Below are 14,518 nucleotides of genomic sequence, written 5' to 3'. Positions count from 1 at the left end.
TTTTGGTTTTTTTTGTTATGTCTAACACTTCTGTATACATGAATATCGATTCCTCTTTTGAAACCTCGAAATAAATCAAAATGCAATCAAATGTCAAAGAATCTTAACTATGCAATGTCATTAATTTGTGAGCCTACTTTTTTTACCTGAATTAATTTTAAGGTTTACCATCCAAAATCGTTTCTTTGCCGTTGTTTTTTCTATTTAAGTTCCCAATTTGTATCCACAACCATCTGAAACCCCGTTAATATAATTTATTTAAACGTATTCAATGTCTAATGGGGTATGGAATACCTGAGACACTCTTTAAATTCAGCTGAACGATTCAATCCAAAAATTTAGTTAAAAAGAAATAAGGCTTTTGAATTATCAAAATTTGTGTTTGTCGAACTGCTATATATTTCCAACCACATTATTCCTGTAAATTATGTGACCCAAATTTCTAGAATTTTTCAGGTCCTACTAAGACTATGAAACGTCATCAATGATTGAGAAGAAGGTTGATGAACCACAGGGATATGTCAAAGAACATCTCGTCCTTTCTCTAAACAAGAGGCTCTCAAGAGCCTGAATCGCTCACCTTAATTTTTTTGTTTAAATCTCTCATCAATGATTATTTTGGCTTTTCAATTTATTTAAATGTTCTTTGAATCGTCCTATTTTCTTCAAAAGCAAAAAAAAATCATTTTCTCCTATGTTCTATTTTAGCCATAGGAGCTATGTTTCTGACATACAAGGAAATGAAATATAAAATTTATACTAGATACTCTGAAACTCATTTAGCCTAAGTTTGGCTGAAATTGATACAGCAGTTTCAAAGGAGAAGATTTTTTAAAGTAAGTCAACATGATGAACAAATTGTGAAAAAAGTCTTTAAAGGGCAATAACTCCTTAAGGGGTCAATTGACAATTTTGGTCAAATTGACTTATTTGTAGATCTTACTTTGCTCAACATTTTTGCTATTAACAGTTTATCTGTATCTATAATATTATTCAAGATAATAACCAAAAACTGCAAAATTTCTTTAAAATCATCAATTCAGGGGCATTATACCTGAAAAACCAGTTACCCAATTCGGCTGAAAATTTCAGGACAGGTAGACCTTGACCTAATAAATACTTTAACTTCTTGTCTTATTTGCTCTAAATGCTTGAGTTTTTGAGATATAAGCCAAAAACTGCATTTTACCCTGTGTTCTATTTTTAGCCATGACGGCCATGTTTTTTGACGAAATAAAAAATAAAGCACAAACTTTATTTTATACACCCTACTGATCATTCAGTTGAAGTTTGGTTGAATTTGGTTTAGTAGTTTTAGAGAAGAAGATTTTTTAAAGTTAGCAAATATGATGAACAAATTGTGAAAAATTGTCATTAAAGGACAATAACCCCTTAAGGGGTCAATTGACAATTTTGGTCATATTAACTTATTTGTAGATCTTACTTTGCTGATCATTTTTGCTGTTTACAGTTTATCTTTATCTATAATAATATTCAAGATAATGACCAAAAACTGCAAAATTTCCTTAAAATTACCAATTAAGTGGCAGCAACCCAACAATGGTTTGTTTGATTCATATGAAAATTTCAGGGCTGATAGATCTTGACCTAATGAACATTTTTACCCCTGTCAGATTTGCTCTAAATGCTTTCGTTTTTGAGATATAAGCCAAAAACTGCATTTGACCCCTATGTTCTATTTTAAGTAACGGCGGCCATGTTTTTTGACGGATCAAAAATCGAAGCACACACTTTGTGCAGGATAATCTAAGGAACAATCATGCTAAGTTTCATTCAAATCCATTCAGTAGTTTCAGAGGAGAAGATGTTTGAAAAATTGTTAACGACGACAGACGACGACGACGACGGACGCCAAGTGATGAGAAAAGCTCACATGGCCTTTTAGGCCAATTGAGCTAAAAAGTTTATCGGAAGTTACCAAGACTGTTGATAAATATTGTGTATACTGTACTGTGTTATACTCTTTTATTTGTCTTTATGAATATTACTTTTACTATACATATGGAAAAAAATATTGCACCACCGAATTGAAATTGAAATTAAAAAAAAAACACTCTTTATTTTTTTGTGATATAATTTGTTGATATAGAACTTGTTAAACATTATTTAAATTACACCTGAGTTTAATCAATAATTATCGACTCGATAAGTTCTTATCTGCATATGCGCAAAATCAAGCATAATGAAGGTTGTTCAAAAGGAAAACCCATTTCAAACAATACAATCCTAAAAAGAGAGTGGTTGCCATACAGGAGACTTTAAACAAGAACTGTTCGAGATCGACTTCGGGGACCTTTGCTTACGAACAGACATACAGTTGCCCGTATCCAATGTAGTGCAGAGCTTGCAAAGTTGGAAATTAGCATCGTGGAGGAAGATCCATTGTTCAAATGGAATTCGGTTATCTTCCTGTGGCCGATCGTAGCCCGGATTTGAACATATGAGACACTATTGGACGTATATTACGCGAAAGGATACCCCTAGTTTAAACATGTCATGAAATAAACAATGCCCTCAGGAATGGTTGCGGTTACCTCAGCAACAAATTATTCGACTGATGGCAGGAATCAGGAGACGTTAAGAGGCGGTTATCCGTTTGAAGGGAGGCTGCACCAAGTACTAATTCTTTGGCGTATACCTATCAACCATGTTGTCAACAATCATCTTAAGATTAATTTTGAAATGTCTGACATTGAACTACAGTAAAAGTTGTAAAATGCATTTTTTGTGTACAAAAAATACTTCATTTTGTTATCAAAATTGTGGTAAGATAAAACTTTTTTTTTTCATACATTTTTTATTCGTTTTTATGCCAATGTTATCACTAGCTATGTTTTAAAATTACTTTACAAATACTTTATCCAATCTATCCAAAATAAGAGGATGATTTTTCAAGGTTTAAAAAGTCAAGGTGTTGCAATATTTTTTTCCATGCGTATATTTAGTCTGTTTTTGATGATATCCATTTGGCGAGGCTCTGTTGTTATACATCCCTCATCGCGTTATTGTTCTATGATAATTTTTGTATTCGTGTTTTTCATTTTTGCAAATGTGCTTTTACTATATGCCATTTTTGTTTCTTTTAAACATATGACGTAGCTCTGTTCTTTTACATCCCGTCTTTTCTGTTATTGTAAATTTTGTATTCTTGTCTTTCAGTTTTACTACTGTGCTTTGTCTATATGCCTTATTGTGCTTCTTTGTTACATATTTGTTTGTTTTTTATAGTGACTAAGATTATGACAAAATGCTGACTGCTGTATCACTTTTTGTGACTGTCTTACCTATTATGTCTGCTTGTTTTCTTCATATATGTCGTTGTTAACATGATGGAATTTGATGCAATTGTCATACTAGTGAGAGGTTTAGCTAGCTAAAAAAACAGGTTTAATCCACCATTTTCTGAATAAGTACATGCCTGTACCAAGTCAGGAATATGACAGTTGTAATCCATTCGTTTGATGTGTTTGAGCTTTGATTTTGACATTTGATTAGAGACTTTCCGCTAAGAATTTTCCTCGGAGCTCAGTATTTTTGTGAATTTACTTATTTCATATTTTTGACAACAGTCATAGTAAGTATTTAGTCAATTTTTATGTAAACTAACGAGTCAACTTTATTTTAGTGAAAATGTTGGGTACCCTCCTTAACCGTATAATGCCATGGTTCACCTTTTATTTGAATATTGATCCGAAATACTTATGCTATTTCCTATAATCAAATCTAAGACTTTGCCATTGCTTCATCTTTTTATTATGCAAAACATATCAACTTGCTTTACAACGCTGTGACAGTCTAGAAATGATCCTTGGAGAAACAAAGGTGTAATCATCTTTTCCACAAATTCAGAGTTCAAACCGTCGGGACTATTATATACTGGGAACGTCTTAACGCACATCTTCAGATAACAGTTTTCCTGTTAAAAATTAAAAAAAAAAAAATTGAAAAATACACACAAAATAATAATTAATATGCAAAGACATTTTGAAAACTGATGATTACTTGTCAACAATTCAAAACAAAATGAAATAATGAATCCTACTAGAACGGACTAGAATTATAACAACTACTGAAAATAAATTATATGAATTAAAAACGGTTTTTCTCAATATCGCAAAAATTAAAATCGCATTTGAGTCCAAAATGACAAAAATGCAATAATAAATGAACGCAATAATTTCTGAATTTACAGTACTGAAAAATTCAGACGTATATCAAAATAAAAATCAATGGAAAAATAGCCACACTGATTTTAAGCACTCTAAAAAGGTGAGGCATTTGTAACATTTGAGAATAAATAACGAATAAACTGATATTGTTGTATAATTATGCATATGTGCAAGGATTGTGTCATAATGATATTAAATACAGATAAAGCCATATAGAGTCAACAATGAACTTCTGTGTAAAAACTTACAAAAAAATGGCGAAAATCCTCTGGAATTACGGAAACCTGAATTGAAAGCAGGAAACGGTTGTCGGAATCCACCTCCCAGAAGTCCTCCACCGAGTCCACCTCCAAAAAGTCCTCCGCCAAATCCACCTCGTCTGTTATTTCCAACTGCTCTGTTAATGAGAAAACCACCAAGACCGCCAAGAACAAGTCCTCGGACAAAGTTACCCTGAGCAGATATAACCTGTGCGCTTGCTATGAGGAGAATAATGGTGAACAGCCCCAAATTTTTCATCTTGTTCTGTAAAATGTTTAACAAATATGAAATAATAGATTTATATAACAATGTATTTAGATATTTATTGTCCATTTGGTTATATCAACATTATATAACATTTTATCATGATATACATACAATTTAATTAAAATATAGATCTCTGATTTCGTTATACTACGTAATACTAAATATGTGTAGTATACCGTACGTAGTATAACGAACACAATGTGTCTTTCGAAATTCCTCATATTATATGTATTAAACCTCTATATCATCACGTAAGCCGGTGAAAACTTTCAATTTCCTTGTGCATAAATTGCCTACTTTTGAAAAAAAAATCTTCAACAGATCCTCCTACATCGTTGATTTGTATATAGACTCTTTATATCAATACATCCCGCCCTTAAACACCAACCCTCACAAACTTATAATATTTTCTAATGTACGAGTACACGTATAAAAAATGCAGTTCCAAAATCGGACCAGAAGTAACTGCATACGTATTTATTTTACATTTGTTGTTCAAGCGGAACTGGGACTATAAGTCGCAGCGCGGAAGCTCAATATACACTCGTCATTGAAGATAACAAAAACAGACAATGCAATACATATGAATAGTAGATCGATGTTTTTGTGTCGGTTTTCCGTCTTCCTGATAAAATTAAGCAATATTAATATTAACCCCCATGAATTAGGCAAACTGATTTATCCTACTATTAATGATTAGTCATTTCGGGTTATTTCGGGAATAATTGTGAAAACGAAAATAATATATGGATGTCTTTTCTGACATTACCCTCGGTTTGAGTCCGTTTTTTATCGAGTTGGCAGATAGTTTGTGACGATGGACGGACATATTGCTTTGTATATAACCCCACTTGGTGAATGTGTCTTACATTTTACAAGGAAATGTAATTTATGTACAGATATACTTCCATTGAACAATGAAATGTAAGTTATGTACAGATATATCCTTTATAATATCTTCCCAGACCCGCATTAGAAAATTTAGGCACAACAAGTGGCATACATGAACTAGAGTTATAGTAAGGTAATCAACTTGCTAAAAAATTTTGACAACCGTTAGTTGCTGACGGTAAACGAAGTAAAAACAAGATCAGGTTCAGCCATAAAGCTATTTAAAGCATAGAAAGTTTTTTCACTGCGCTACTTTTTTAGATAACAATACAGTCCGGCGTAATAGACGTACACTAATTTTAATTTACTGACGGACCTGCAATTATGAGGAGGATATGTTTCTAGTACAAAAAAATCAAAGGGGTATATTTTAAGGCGTGTTAGATGTATTTTTACAATGATTTATTTTACGGAATATTTTATTTTGTCAAACGTTTTGACCAACCAATTCCTGCAAAGGAGTAGGTTCAGTAAGACCCCTTTTTGGCCCCAAAATATATCAGTTTTTCAAAATTGTTATAATGTAAACTTCAAGCTATTTATTGGAAAGTAAAATACTTCAGCTACATACATATGGGTTATTTTTGACAATAAAATACACATATATCGGATAGTACCATCATTAAGTCATGCAAAATTATTAAAATCTTCACGATTGTAGCATTTAAGTTAAATTCTAGACGGTTTTCGTCTTAAAGTGGCCGCATTCGTGTTCATTCTTAATATTTAAATGTAAGTTGTATTTCATGATAATATATAACATATATAAAGGTTGAGGGTCAACACGGATGCGGCCACTTCCATTGTTGACAAAAACTATCTGAAAAAGACATATTATGGCACATTTTATAGATGTTTCATATTTAAGCTTGAATATGAGCGTCTGAATTGACTAAATCAGTATTAATCTTTTTCACAAACTAATTGAATCGACTGAAGTAGCAACTTCGGTGTTTAAAAAGTGTACAAAATCTTTCATCAGATGAACCTGGAATTTAAGGCCAAAATGGGTTCTTACCGGACCTACTCCTTTTTAAATGAGAACTAATGAAATGAAAAGCCTTTATTTTTATATCTCCAATTATAATTGAATGAAGAAATGCTTTCTTTTTACAGTAGTCTACCTTCATTTATAATTAGTTTTTAAATGACAATAACTTACCTTTCTGGTGCTGACGAAACATTAAGAAAATGATTTTATTATATTATCATATTGTTTTATACGAACATGTTTTGGTCAACAGTACTAAATCCATCATAAGTACTGTCTTAAATGACCACCGGCATATCCAGTTTTACCACATTGTCAGGTGTTACACACCTATTGTTTGTTTTGTGCTGACTAATTTCAGGGTTTATTGCATTATATGTATTTTAGCTCAACCATTTCTATTTTAGTACTTGTTTTTTGTTATATTAAATATATATCATTATTTTGTTCTAATCATTTTGCATTTCTGCCTTCCAATAGACTTCATCGTTCATTTCTGTTACGTGCAAGACTGTTATCATTGAAGACACATGTTTAAGTAATAACTAGATTTTAGAAAATCACAGATGCGATGTTAAAATACACTCAGAATACAAAACAAGCATATTTTTTTTAAATACAAATGTTCATATTCACTGATATATATATATCGTTAATAGATTAGAGTATACAAGGAATGTCATTTCTAAAATCTGTCTAGTGCAATGGACCAAACACTGGAGCTCCGTCTTTGGTTATAGATTAATCAGAAAAGTATAGTTGGTCAAATAGAAATAAAAATAACGCTTTGATTTGTTGCTTTCGAAGCGTTTTTTCTGAATTTTCATTCAACATAAACCGTTCATACCAACAACAAAAAACTAAAATACTGAATTCCAAGTAAAATTCAAAGCGGATAGTCCCTTATCAAATGGCAAAATCAAAAGCGCAAACACATCAAAGTAATGGAAAACAGCTGTCATATTCCTAACTTGGTAACACAGGCATGGTCTTATGTATAAAATGATGTAAAAAAAAACTGGTTTAATAGCAAGACCTCTAACTTGCATGCATGACAGTCGCAATTATGTTGACACCAATGTGAGAACAAAACAAACAGACATGATAAGTAAAAAAAAGTCATAACTACAGCAGTCAACATTGTGTTATATAATATCCAAAGGCAAGGGTGTACAACTACCTAAACACACAAAGATCTACATGATCTGAAGGGGCATACAAGAATAATCAAATCAATTTGAGGCCAACTTTGCATGGGGCTGTAGGATTCTTGTTTTGTAAAAATCGAATTTAAGAAAGATGATAGCATTAAGAAAATTATAATTTTAACCTCTTTTTACCGTCCTTATCAATAGACGGCATCACAATTAATAATGCTGTCAGAAAATTATAGTTTCTCTTCTTTTACGCCTAACTGATAATGTTTACATCAAATTTCAGAATATATATACATGGACAACTGGGATTCAAAATTAATATATATAAAAGAAAATGCGGTATGAGTGCCAATGAGACAACTCTCCATCCAAGTTACAATCTGTAAAAGTAAACCATAGAAGGTCAAAGTACGGTCTTCAACACAGAGCCTTAGCTCACACCGAAAAGCAATCTATACATAAAGGTTACCAACAAAGACTAATGTAAAACCCTTCAAACGGGAAACCAACGGTCTAATCTATATAAAAACGAGTTATGAACCACCTCAACAAACGACAACCACTGAACATCAGGTTCTTGACAGGTGCGCAACGGGTTCAAACGTTTTAATAGGAACCAATCTTATCTTACACACTATAAAGTATCAGTTGAAATGGCGTCACTAAATTAAAAGACACCATGTTTATACAAAATCAATAAAAAAAAAGGAGTAAAATGTTAAGCAATTTCAGAAAGACAAACGTAACCTTGAACAAAATGCCGCAAAATAGAATCATGTACACTGGTAAATAAAAAAATATTTTGTTGGAAGGTATACAATAATGGAAAACGGAAATACTTTTTTACAAAATAATTAATTTTGTTGTTCATAGTACGAGAAGAAGTAACAATTTATAGTCAAACCAAACACTTATCAGTACTAACGTTGTTTATCAACCTAATAACGTATTATGATATTCTTTTATTTGTCTTTATGAATATTACATTTACTGTTTGGTCTTTTACGGGGATATTTATTTGACATGACTCTGTACTTGTATATTCCGTCATTGAGTTATTGTGTTATTGTTCTATGATAATTTTGCTAATGTGCTTTGTGTATATGTCTTTGTGTGTTTCTTTGGTGTTTATAACGTGGCTCTGTACTTAAACATCCCATCATTATGTTATTGTTCTATGATAATTTTTTAATTCTTGTCTTTCAGTTTTGCTAATGTGCTTTGTTTATATGGCTTTTTGTGTGGTTTTTTGTTATACATTTGACGTGGTTCTGTACGTATACATCACGTCATTATGTTATTGTTCTATGATAATACTTGCATTCTTTTCTTTAAGTTTTGCTAATGTGCTTTGTCTTATGGCTTTTGTGTTTCTTTGGTACATATGACGTGGCTCTGTGCTTATACATCCCATCATTATGTTATTGTTCTATGATAATTCTTGTATTCTTGTCTTTCAGTTTTGATATTGTGCTTCGTCTATATGCCTTTTTGTGGTTTTTTTATACATATGACGTGGATCTGTACTTATACATCACGTAACTGTGTTATTGTTCTATGATAATTTTTGTATTCTTGAATTTCAGTTTTGCTTATGTGCTTCTTTGATACATATTTGTGTTTTATAGTGATTGGGATGTAACACAAAGTTGACTGCTGTACACCTATTTTTGACATTTTTACCTATTAAGTCTGTTTGTTTTGTTCACACACCGTTGTTAATATAATGCGACTGTCATACAAGTAAGACGCTGAGCTAGCTGTAAAACCAGGTTTAATACACTATTTTCTACATAAAAAAATGCATGTAACAAGTCAGGAATATGACAGCTGTTAACTATAAGTTTGATGTGTTTGAGCTTTAAATGTTGTGATTCTTTTGTGTTGCATGTTTATATACTGGTAAGAACTCTTGCTTTATATGTTTCATTTGTGCATGACTTGATATGTATGTTTTGTTTTACGTGTTGCTCTGTCGGTTTTAAAAGCTCTTCAGAGCTTATGTCCGCAATTGTAATGCATATACCGACTCTAAATAAAGTTTTGTGTCTTATGTCTTCTGTTTTGTATTTTCCCCGGAGTTTAGTATTTTGTAATTTTATTTTTTATCAAATCTGGTATATATTAAAAATGGAGAGACGAGATATAAGATATGATTATAAATCAGTTTTGCTTATGTGCTTCTTTGATACATATTTGTGTTTTATAGTGATTGGGATGTAACACAAAGTTGACTGCTGTACACCTATTTTTGACATTTTTACCTATTAAGTCTGTTTGTTTTGTTCACACACCGTTGTTAATATAATGCGACTGTCATACAAGTAAGACGCTGAGCTAGCTGTAAAACCAGGTTTAATACACTATTTTCTACATAAAAAAATGCATGTAACAAGTCAGGAATATGACAGCTGTTAACTATAAGTTTGATGTGTTTGAGCTTTAAATGTTGTGATTCTTTTGTGTTGCATGTTTATATACTGGTAAGAACTCTTGCTTTATATGTTTCATTTGTGCATGACTTGATATGTATGTTTTGTTTTACGTGTTGCTCTGTCGGTTTTAAAAGCTCTTCAGAGCTTATGTCCGCAATTGTAATGCATATACCGACTCTAAATAAAGTTTTGTGTCTTATGTCTTCTGTTTTGTATTTTCCCCGGAGTTTAGTATTTTGTAATTTTATTTTTTATCAAATCTGGTATATATTAAAAATGGAGAGACGAGATATAAGATATGATTATAAATATTGAATTTATACCTATAACTTTCAGAACAATAGAAGTCTTCTTGAACACTGAAAAGTTTAATATACCATACCAATAAAACAGTAGATGTCTTCTAAAGCACATTAACAAGTCTCCTGTACCCTACCACAAGGAACAATAGATGTCTCCTAATAAATGCTACCAATTCTTATATACCATACCACATACAAATGTAAATGTCTTTAAGTACATAAAAGTCTCAAGAACCATACCACATAGAACAAGTAGAAATCTCCGCCTAAAACCTAACAAGTCTCATACATATATACCATACCACTAGAACAGTTGATGTGTCCTTATAGACAATAACTAGTCTCATGCATCATACCACATTTATCTATATTTCTATAGATGCTTAGAGTAGAAAAGGAAATGTTCAACTAGGATGGAACATATATATCTTGCCGTACAGGATACTGATATCATACGCAAATCTTTATAATAACTATTCTAATTTTATTAACAAACTAGTATACTAAAACACTATTGTATACACAGTATACTTAAATCATATTCACAATCATTTCTACATCTTTTATACTAAATACATATGAAAATAATAATAAATGTATCATTTGGCTTTCTAGGGGGCTACTCGTTAAAACTTACAATAAAAATAAAAATAACCATATGAAAAAACACTACCTACTCAAAACTATTTTTAAATTAAATAAAAAGTAAATTGTCTAAATTATGCAATTTAAGAACCTGCAGTAGAGCCCTGACAGGTGAAAAATTAATTTAAGAAACCTGACTGGTAGAGCCCAAACAGGTATAAATTTGAAAATGAGAATGTCTGCGGTAGATCCCAGCAGGTACTTTTAGAACCTGAGTGGTAGAGCCCACACAAGTATGAATTTTGAAAACTGAGAATTCCTGCGGTAGATCCCAACAGGTACTTTTAGAACCTGAGTGGTAGAGCCCAGACAAGTATGAATTTTGAAAACTGAGAATTCCTGCGGTAGATCACAACAGGTACTTTTAGAACCTGAGTGGTAGAGCCCAGACAAGTATGAATTTTGAAAACTGAGAATTCCTGCGGTAGATCCCAACAGGTACTATTAGAACCTGACTGGTAGAGCCCAGACAAGTATAAATTTGAAAAATGAGAATTCCTGCGGTAGATTCCAACAGGTACAAAAAAAAAAATCTTAATTATCACCCTTAAATAAAACAAAGCCTAAATAAATAATAAAATGTATTAATGAATTGGGGGAAAATAATTTCCCTGAAATTAAGTAGGCTAAATTAAATGACAGAACAACACACACAACATAAAACTAAAACAAACAAAAAACAAATATGTTATGAGTAGCCCCTGTTTAAATAAACATGTAAAATAATTAACACTAAAATAAGACTATTAAATTCTTAAAGGTGCAGCTGGGGATTCGGTGGATGGGCTGAATAAATTATCCACAAGTAAAAATATGACTGCTAACAGTGCAATGCTCAAACGACAACTGCCATCCTATCAAAATTATATACAGATGATTCTCATACATGTCTGATAACACCTATGCTGTCATCAAGCTGTTTCCCATTTATGATATAATACCTATCCCTTAATCTCTAATTAAAACAGAACTGACAAGCTGACAAGCTAACAAGCTGACCTTAACATTAAAGAAAACAAACCAGCGGAAGTTTAATCATGGGAATTATCAAAATATGTATAAACTATAATTTAATTTTATTTAAATTACCATTTATACCTATAACTTTCAGAACAATAGAAGTCTTCTTGAACACTGAAAAGTTTAATATACCATACCAATAAAACAGTAGATGTCTTCTAAAGCACATTAACAAGTCTCCTGTACCCTACCACAAGGAACAATAGATGTCTCCTAATAAATGCTACCAATTCTTATATACCATACCACATACAAATGTAAATGTCTTTAAGTACATAAAAGTCTCAAGAACCATACCACATAGAACAAGTAGAAATCTCCGCCTAAAACCTAACAAGTCTCATACATATATACCATACCACTAGAACAGTTGATGTGTCCTTATAGACAATAACTAGTCTCATGCATCATACCACATTTATCTATATTTCTATAGATGCTTAGAGTAGAAAAGGAAATGTTTAACTAGGATGGAACATATATATCTTGCCGTACAGGATACTGATATCATACGCAAATCTTTATAATAACTATTCTAATTTTATTAACAAACTAGTATACTAAAACACTATTGTATACACAGTATACTTAAATCATATTCACAATCATTTCTACATCTTTTATACTAAATACATATGAAAATAATAATAAATGTATCATTTGGCTTTCTAGGGGGCTACTCGTTAAAACTTACAATAAAAATAAAAATAACCATATGAAAAAACACTACCTACTCAAAACTATTTTTAAATTAAATAAAAAGTAAATTGTCTAAATTATGCAATTTAAGAACCTGCAGTAGAGCCCTGACAGGTGAAAAATTAATTTAAGAAACCTGACTGGTAGAGCCCAAACAGGTATAAATTTGAAAATGAGAATGTCTGCGGTAGATCCCAGCAGGTACTTTTAGAACCTGAGTGGTAGAGCCCACACAAGTATGAATTTTGAAAACTGAGAATTCCTGCGGTAGATCCCAACAGGTACTTTTAGAACCTGAGTGGTAGAGCCCAGACAAGTATGAATTTTGAAAACTGAGAATTCCTGCGGTAGATCCCAACAGGTACTTTTAGAACCTGAGTGGTAGAGCCCAGACAAGTATGAATTTTGAAAACTGAGAATTCCTGCGGTAGATCCCAACAGGTACTATTAGAACCTGACTGGTAGAGCCCAGACAAGTATAAATTTGAAAAATGAGAATTCCTGCGGTAGATTCCAACAGGTACAAAAAAAAAAAAAAAAAAACTTAATTATCACCCTTAAATAAAACAAAGCCTAAATAAATAATAAAATGTATTAATGAATTGGGGGAAAATAATTTCCCTGAAATTAAGTAGGCCAAATTGAAACGAGTAGCATGAGTGAAAGCCCCCAAGAAATGATACATATAAAAAAAAAATATATATATATATAATACTGATAATACAAAATTTTCCATATACCATAACGAGAATAGTACTTGAAAGGAATTAATATATGAAAATGAAAACGCATAAAATAAAAAACCATACTATATAGATTCAACAAAATGTAGTTTTTATAACTCTTTGATATAGTACTGAACATGTATCAAAAATTTAGGAACAACACATTCTGCTTTGTGCTTTGCAAACAGTTTTTGGGTCAGTTCTAATGTAACGTATATAACAATCGGATGACCATCTTCCTAAAGTCTGAATAATATGGTCCTCGACCCCTGCGGCTGCAGCTGATGTAGCAGCACCAATTCGAAAAGAATGACCACAAAATTTACTATCATTATACCCTAATCTGAACAGGGACTCTCGAAGCCAAGCTATAAATGTATCTCTAGACAAAGGAGCGTTCATAGATTCTTGTACTGAGATGACCGTGTGTGTCTAATTCCGCGAGGTATATGTCTAAAGGTTATCTTGCCATTTTTGTAATAAGATCTTTTAATATTATAGTTTACGTTGGCTTGTCGTTACGTTTGTTTAATTTTTTTTTTTTGGCATTGCACAAATCATGTCTTCGTTTGACTGCCAATGACGTTAAATAGTAAATCCCTTGGATGTATTTCAGTTGATTTTAGTCTGTTATGCATGGTTTTTTTGTTATTAATAAAACAATTTTTGCTTTCAACTAGCTTTCAGTAACTTTCTCGTATTCTCAAATCTTACTTTCGTGTTAATTTGACCTGTTGATACAATTTGTAATGCTTTTTTGTTATTCAATATTTATAATCATATCTTATATCTCGTCTCTCCATTTTTAATATATACCAGATTTGATAAAAAATAAAATTACAAAATACTAAACTCCGGGGAAAATACAAAACAGAAGACATAAGACACAAAACTTTATTTAGAGTCGGTATATGCATTACAATTGCGGACATAAG

The 14,518-nt window shown here is 31.7% G+C and overlaps 1 long non-coding RNA gene across 1 annotated transcript; it reads right to left on the bottom strand.

The window, feature by feature from the left end:
• Nucleotides 1-3,751: 3,751 nt before the first annotated feature.
• LOC139514959 (uncharacterized) lies at nucleotides 3,752-6,872 on the bottom strand. The gene is made up of 3 exons (XR_011662771.1): nucleotides 6,772-6,872; nucleotides 4,439-4,715; nucleotides 3,752-3,937 (listed from the first exon to the last, which is right to left on the bottom strand). It is a non-coding gene; the product is annotated as an uncharacterized lncRNA (long non-coding RNA).
• Nucleotides 6,873-14,518: the final 7,646 nt, after the last annotated feature.

The sequence above is a fragment of the Mytilus edulis genome, chromosome 3, assembly GCF_963676685.1.
Source record: "Mytilus edulis chromosome 3, xbMytEdul2.2, whole genome shotgun sequence".
Taxonomy (NCBI): domain Eukaryota; kingdom Metazoa; phylum Mollusca; class Bivalvia; order Mytilida; family Mytilidae; genus Mytilus; species Mytilus edulis.
Note: the sequence above shows the minus strand (reverse complement) of the source record. Positions and strands in the feature narration are given on the sequence as shown.